The sequence below is a fragment of the Alosa sapidissima genome, chromosome 16 (assembly GCF_018492685.1).
Source record: "Alosa sapidissima isolate fAloSap1 chromosome 16, fAloSap1.pri, whole genome shotgun sequence".
Taxonomy (NCBI): domain Eukaryota; kingdom Metazoa; phylum Chordata; class Actinopteri; order Clupeiformes; family Clupeidae; genus Alosa; species Alosa sapidissima.
This window is the reverse complement of record NC_055972.1, coordinates 20,005,475-20,012,974: the sequence shown is the minus strand read 5'-3', so window position 1 is coordinate 20,012,974 and position 7,500 is coordinate 20,005,475. Positions and strand designations below refer to the sequence as shown.

General features: G+C 45.6%; 1 protein-coding gene across 5 annotated transcripts in view; it reads left to right on the top strand.

Moving 5' to 3' along the window:
• Positions 1-7,500, top strand: part of LOC121684898 (echinoderm microtubule-associated protein-like 4) — a 70,944-nt gene that overhangs the window by 19,381 nt on the left and 44,063 nt on the right. The gene's annotated exons all lie outside the window — the stretch shown is intronic.

Genomic DNA, 7,500 nt, shown 5'->3' with positions numbered 1-7,500 from the left:
TTTTACATAGAGAGAGTGAGAGAGAGTGTGGCGTACTGTGTGTACTGTGGCTTTAACCAGAAAGAGAAAGAGCTGTAAAAAAACGATCTCCTGCTTTGAGGTTCCTGTATTTGTGGCGAATCATTCATTGAGATGTGGCTTTGGGGACTCGACTGTGTGCAGCAGATCCCCTCCTGGTGTCCTGGTGTGAGTCTCTCTCTCTCTCTCTCTCTCTCACTCACTCACTCACTCACTCACTCACTCACTCACTCACACACACACACACACACACACACACACACACACACACACACACACAGAGAGAGAGTAATCTCAGCAAGCAACCATATGTAAGTCCCCCCCTCCCCACCCACCTTCGCACACACACACACACACACACACACACACACACACACACACACACACACACAAACTCATAGGGCTGGAGGGTTCAAGGCCTGACGTGGTCTGAGCCCTTGAGCCGGTTAGGGTGTTGCTTCCTGGCTTTGTGATGAAACAGAACTGCTTAAGGTGGTGCTAGTCAATCAGTAACTGGCATGTCTGTGTGTGTGTGTCTGTGTGTGTGTGTCTGTATGTGTGTGTGTGTGTGTCTGTGTGTGTGTGTTTGAGTGAGTGAGAGTGTGTCTATAGTTTTGGAAAGCATTACTTTATATGTGTAAAATGGTTGCATATTTGTTGCACTGTGTTTATATGTATGTGTGTTTTTGTTCAGTTGGACTTATAACAATAATTTTGCCTCTTCTCTTCTCTTCTCTTCTCTTCTCTTCTCTTCTCTCCTCTTCTCTTCTCTCTCACCCATCCCCCTCTGTTGTTTGATGCTTCTCCTGATCCACCCTTCCACTGCATTCCTAATTAAAGACAAACAAAAACAAATGAAAGAAAAATAGAGAGAAAGAAAGAGAGAGAAGTGTAGAGTGTGTGAACATGGTGAAAGGTAGACAGAAAGCAAATGGCATTTTCTCCCAGGATACAAAATTACCCCCCCCCCCCTCTCTCTCTCTCTCTCTGTTTTTACTCTCTCACACACACACACACACACACACACACACACACACACACACACACACACACACACACTGTACATCTGCAAAAGTTCTCTCAGAAAGGGATTCTCCCGTTTGGCACCCTGCCTAACTCACAGCACCTCCTAGTCCATTAAACCCTTACTTTTATACAGAGAAGCTCATTGTAGCAGCACCTGTGTGTGTGTGTGTGTGTGTGTGTGTGTGTGTGTGTGTGTGTGTGTGTGTGTGTGTGTGTGTGTGACTGCATAGTTCTGTGCCCTTGGTTGTGGCTGCATGTGTTTGTTTCATAGAAAACTGTAAGTGTATGGTGATGAATAGGATCTGCAGACTGGGCTGCCAAAGGACTGCTTGCTTGTGTTTTGTAAATGTGTGTGTTACCAAGAAACCTCAGCTTTTATCCTTTTATCATAGATTGTGTTTAACATTGTGTTGACTGTGTGCGTGTGTGTGTGTTGACTGTGTGTGTGTGTGTGTGTGGTGTGTGTGTGTGTGGTGTGTGTGTGGGTGAGTGTGAGCGAAAGGAGTAGAAGCGGAAATAAGCAGCCATGGACGTAATTATTTGTTACACAAGATGGCAAAAGTAGCAGTAAGCTTTGGAGACTGGGGTCTTGTGCACGGGGACGAGCAAGTTCATCAGAAGGCTGAAAATGACCAGTGCTGCCCTTGTCACTCGTGTGTTCAGGCAGGGCAGTAGGGAGGGAGAGAGGGACGCAAGAGCCAGCAGTGGAGAGAGACACTCTAGTCCCAGATGAGAGGTGACATGAATGGAACTAGCTGAATCCCGTGGTCTTCAATCACAAGCTGCATGCTTGTGCAAACTGTTAGGCTTAAAAAACTGCCAACTCATGAAATCACAAAGCATCATACAATAAAGTATAGGCTGACAGTTTTCTAAAGTTGTGTAGCAGTGTGTGCTTTTGCATGCGTAAATGTTGTTTAGTAAGTATATAAATTATAAAAATGTGCGTATGTGTGGAACTGCTTTATGTCTGCCATTGCGTTATGATAAAGATATCAAGGGAAGCAGGATAGAGGTGCAGAAAACTTGTGTGTGTGTGTGTGTGTGTGTGTGTGTGTGTGCGTGTGTGTGAAGGAGACATCTCTAAAGAGCTGTTTAGCTGGGGGTTCATCTGCTGCTCCTTTTTGCTAATCCCCTCTCATCCGTCATCAGTTTGACTGTCCTGTCAGTCTCTCTCACACACGCAGACAGACACACACACACACACACACACACACACACACACACACACACACACACACACACACACACACACACATTCTTGGCTTGGCTGAGCGGGCTAATGTCTTTAAACAAACATGTCACCGCATGCAAAACAATTTTACCAGTGGCGCAAAGGAATCCTGGTGCCATACAGACAGGAACACACACACACACACACACACACACACACACACACACACACACACACACACACACACACACACACACAAATAAGACATGCATTCCTTTATTCATCCAGCAGAATAACCATAAAATAGAATTATTAATTATTTCTCTCACTCTCTCCTCTCTCTCTCACGCACACTCATTTTCTCACTCACTCACTCACTCACTCACTCACTCACTCACTCACTCACTCAAACGCACACACATACACACACACAGACAGGTGTGCATAGACTCTTTCATCTACGAACCATTAATGTTTGGGAGGATCCCATTTGAGGTTTCAGAAAACAGGTTACTCAGCACTTCTGCAATCAGGCCATAACCGAGAGAGAGAGAGAGAGAGCCTGAGACGGAGGGATGCAAATAATGACAGGGAAAGAGAGAGATAGAGAGAGAGTGAAAGAAGGGGGTGAAATGAGAGAGGAGGAGTGATGAAAGCCTTTCCTTTGCTGTGCTCTTTTCATTAGGTCTGCAACCTTCAAATGAGTACTCTGTAATGGGATTTGTGTGTGTGTGTGTGTGTGTGTGTGTGTGTGTGTGTGCGCACGCATGTTTGCATGTCCTTAGGCTGTAATCATTAGTCATTTACATGGAGTTCCACTGTCAGGCTCAATGTCATGTTAGTCCCTCCTTTGAGCAATGTAGATAAGCTGTGAATGAATGTGCCGTCGCTGCAGTGATTGAGTGTGTGTGTGTGTGTGTTGTGTCTGTCCCAGGTAATTTGTTGTACAGTATATGAGCTGAGAGACGCTATGTAGACAATAGTCCACTTTTGTGTGTTTGTAGTCTTTTGTGCCATCATTCAGTATTTCTTCAATGAGAGGCATGGATTAGTGAAAATGCACACACACACACACACACACACACACACACACACACACACGACACATAGCTAAGTAATCATATGTAAATGTATGTAAATGTATTATTGGCTGGCCAGCTTTGGTGTCTATCGAGGGCTGAAATGATGTTTAGTGTGCGCGTGTGTGCATGTCTGTTACCTTTTGTCTTTCGAGGACTGAATCATTGGTGGGTGTGGGTGCCTGTGCGTGTGTGTGTGCATATGAGGATATATACACATCTTTGTTGAATTTTGTTGAGGTTTGCAGATGTTTTCAGTTGGTCTGAATTCACTACATAAGAAAAGAAAATGTGGTCTGTGGGTCTCTGCCCAAATGCACACACACACACACACACACACACACACACACACACACACACCACACACACACACAATTTCAAGGACATATTAATGAAGTAAGCTGAAGGCTTCAGCCGATACCAACTCTCTAGGGGCTCCTCATACTGTCTGCATCCTGTCTGAGTGTGTGTGCGTGCGTGCATGCATGCGTGTGTACTTGCATGCTTGTGTTTGTGTGTGTGTTTTTTTTTCTCTGTCTGAATGATATCTGTACATGTGCTCTGCATTGAAGAAGACTGCTCTCTCCATGGAGACAGGGAGAAGGAGAAATGGTGAGAGTGAGAGAGTGAGCGAGAGCGAGAGCGAGAGAGAGAGAGAGAGAGAGAGAGTGAGAGAGAGGTGGACAGTAGATGAAGATGAGATGTAGATGAGATTGACCTGAGCAGCAGTGGCTTCTACACCACCTGTCCTGCAGTATTGCATCTGGCTGATTGACCTCTGACCTTATGAACTTTGACTCCACTAACTATAGATGGACATTTACACCCAAGCTTTATCATGAAGCCTCAGTCCCACAGACAAACTCTCAGTTCCTCGTTATGAAATCAGAAAACCACCTGAAGTACATTTGGTGTGTGAGTGATTCATGGCTTAACACGCTTTCGGGTAGCCATCGTGCTGTTTCAAGGAAGTAAGAGTTGTGTAGGTGAATCATTGAGCTCGTGTACGATTCATATTGTACCTGTCTCTCGCAAAGCTGTCCATGATGTCACTTCCTTCCTGTTCTCGCCACACATCTACCCCCAGGTCCTAACATGAGTGTGTTGGATCACGCTACATACTACTTGGACATGACCTTTACACATGGACACCATTTGTTCATATTTCATTGTATGCAAATGAATACATGTGAGTTGTGGGGGCGAGATACAGTGTGTGTACTGTATGTGTACTTGAATGTTTGTGTGTGTGTGTGTCTAAATGATGAGCGAGAACAGATGACGAAGAAATACCCCCAGAGAGAGAGAGAGAGAGAGAGAGAGAGAGAGAGAGAGAGAGAGAGAGAGAGAGAGAGAGAGAGAGAGAGAGAGAGAGAGAGAGAGAGAGTGTGTGTGTGTGTGTGTGTGTGTGTGAGAGCGGGGCAGAGGGGATTCCCCATGGGGGGTAGCTCCAGAGATTTATTCCCCAGGGGGTCGTCTCGGATGGAGCCTCTTATTTCAGGGGCTGGACCAGTAGGTGGGCCGCCAGCCGGCCCCCCACAGCCCTCGTGATGCAGCATTCCAGCTCCCACCTGGTTCAGACGTGCACAAGACTGCAGCGGAGCGCTGCGCTGTCCCCAGAGCTTGGAGACGGCATGCCAAGCGCTCTAAAACATGATGCGTTCCCAAGGCTTCTTCCCTCACGTCTTCCCCTCACTTTCTGTGTGCGTGTGTGTGTGTTTCCAATTTTTTGTGTTTCTTTCACCCTTGGTTTGCTGGTTTGAATATAACGAGGACTTGTTTTTCCATATGCGTGGGAGGGGGTGTGTATGTTTCTGTAACCTCTATAATGCCGTCTGAAGGCTCCTCCACACAAACACTCCATCTGGATCACAGGAAGGCCCGCAGGGTGAAGAGGCTTTGTCACGCTAGTTAATAATGGGATGGGATCCTGTGTGTGTGTGTGTGTGTGTGTGTGTGTGTGTGTTTGTGTGTGCATGTGTTTATACCCTTCTCCTGTAGTATTAATCAGTGCCCCACACACACACACTAACAGCTAGTTGAGACATGTGCTGTGTCTCTTAGGGTGCCTCTTTACGAGGGTTTGTGTGTTTTTAATGAGATACAAGTCTAGGCCTAATAATATGGATGCAGAGGCTATATATGCTTTCATTTGTGTGCCTGCTTGTGTGTACGTGTGTGTTTGTGTGTACGTGTGTGCGTTTGAGCTCTGCTGGGTGGAGAGGGGACAGTAAACATGAAATATGGCTTGGTCTCGCTATGAAAACCCCAAACAGCACAAACTTCAAAAAACATCCTTAGAAGTTCTGTGTCAGCATCCCCGGACCTTTGTGAGGCCCTGTCCTGCATAAGAGTTTGTATGCTCAAGCAGATCGTAAGCGGTCAGCATGTATGCCTCATGGCATGATGTGGACAGCTCCCTAGTGGGCTAGTGCTTCAGCAAGCCTTTGTTCTCCAGCACTCCTCTGATACAGGGCCATTGATGCACATGTAGGCATTATGAATGCATTGCAATTTCATCTTGTGTGTGAGTTTAAATGCAAACTTGTCTGTGTCTGTGTCTGTGTCTGTGTGTGTGTGTGTGAGTGTCAGAAGCTCGGAGCACATGGCTTGATTGCATCAGCATGTGTTTGTTGTAGAATTGTTATCTTGTGTCTATCTCTGTAATCTGGATGGATAACTTCCTCCTGCCATCAAACACACGACTCTAAACCCAAAACATGACTGCAGAGTGTACAAAGAAGCTTAAAATCTTAAAATCAGAGGTGTGTGTGTGTGTGTGTGTGTGTGTGTGTGTGTGTGTGTGTGTGTGTGCAAGCATATGGGGGCGGTGTAGAAAAGTCAGGAATGTGTCGGGTTATTGTGAAATAGGACAAGTGTGGAGCCTTTCCTTCCTTACTGCAATGTTGCAAAGGATCATAGGTAGAAATCCTCCACTGTGGTCTTGAAACATGTTGCTTATGTGTTGGCACACACAGGTTGACATGCATCCACAAGCACCTCTCTCTCTCTCTCTCTCTCTCTCTCTCTCTCTCTCTCTCTCTCTCTCTCTGTCTGTTCATGTGTGTGTGTGTGTGTGTGCATGTGCATATGAGTGTGTGTATGATTGTTTATAGCGCTGTTTTTGTCTTACAACACAAAAGGGTACATAAACACGTGCACAAACTAACACATGCATGCACACTGTCATAAACTACACTCTTTGCCCCTATGGCTGATTATAGCATATCTGTGTATGCATACAACTGGTGAAATAGTTGTTCAATAAAAAAAACAAAGTCACACAAACACACAGCAAAGACTGTGAAGATAGAAGGGAACCGGGAAGTGTGTGTGATTTTGTGTGTGTGTGTTTGTGATTCTGGGCCAAGGGATGGAATGAAGATAAGATTACACCATTCAGAGTCTACCACTGTGGGAAACATTGTAGAGCACAACACTTGGCACAGAGACCGGAAACACACGGACATGCACACACACACACGCACTCACTCTCTCACACACACACGCACTCACTCTCTCACACACACACACACTCACTCTCACGCACTCACACAGAAACCGGAAACACACAAACATGCACACACACACACACACACTCTCACACACACACACACACACACTCACACAAGGCAGATTTCCTCCAGATATACCTTTCTTTTCCTGAACGAGTAAGGGTGGAACAATTGATTGATATTATGCTTTGAATTCCATGTAGATATGTTCCTGTGTGTTTGTGTTTGTGTGTGTGTGTGAATGTGTTTTCCTATCAAGATAAAATGTTATCAAAGAGATTCTAGACAGTAACGAGACAAAGCCCTCATATTTTATGATTATTGCACACTTTCACTGCCTGTTTTCTTTCAGTGCTGTCTTCAAGTGTGTGTTCGCTGAAGGTGTGTGTGTGTGTGTGTGTGTGGGGGGGGGGGGGGGGGGTTATAAGTTGCTCTGGGATCAACTGCTCTCCCTTGAGGTGTCTGTTTCCTGATTCAGCTTAAACACACTTTTCCCAATTATTTATAATGATGTGTGTTTGACTACTCTCTATTCAGCTGTGTTCCTGAGATGCTGCAGTTCTGTGATTGATTTCCTTGGTTGGTTGGCCCAGTAAATTTGATTGCTGATTGAGTTGGTCTTTCGTGTGTGTGTGTGTGTGTGTCTGTGCCTGTGTGTGTGGCTTCTGGTTGTTTTCTTTCTCCCCAG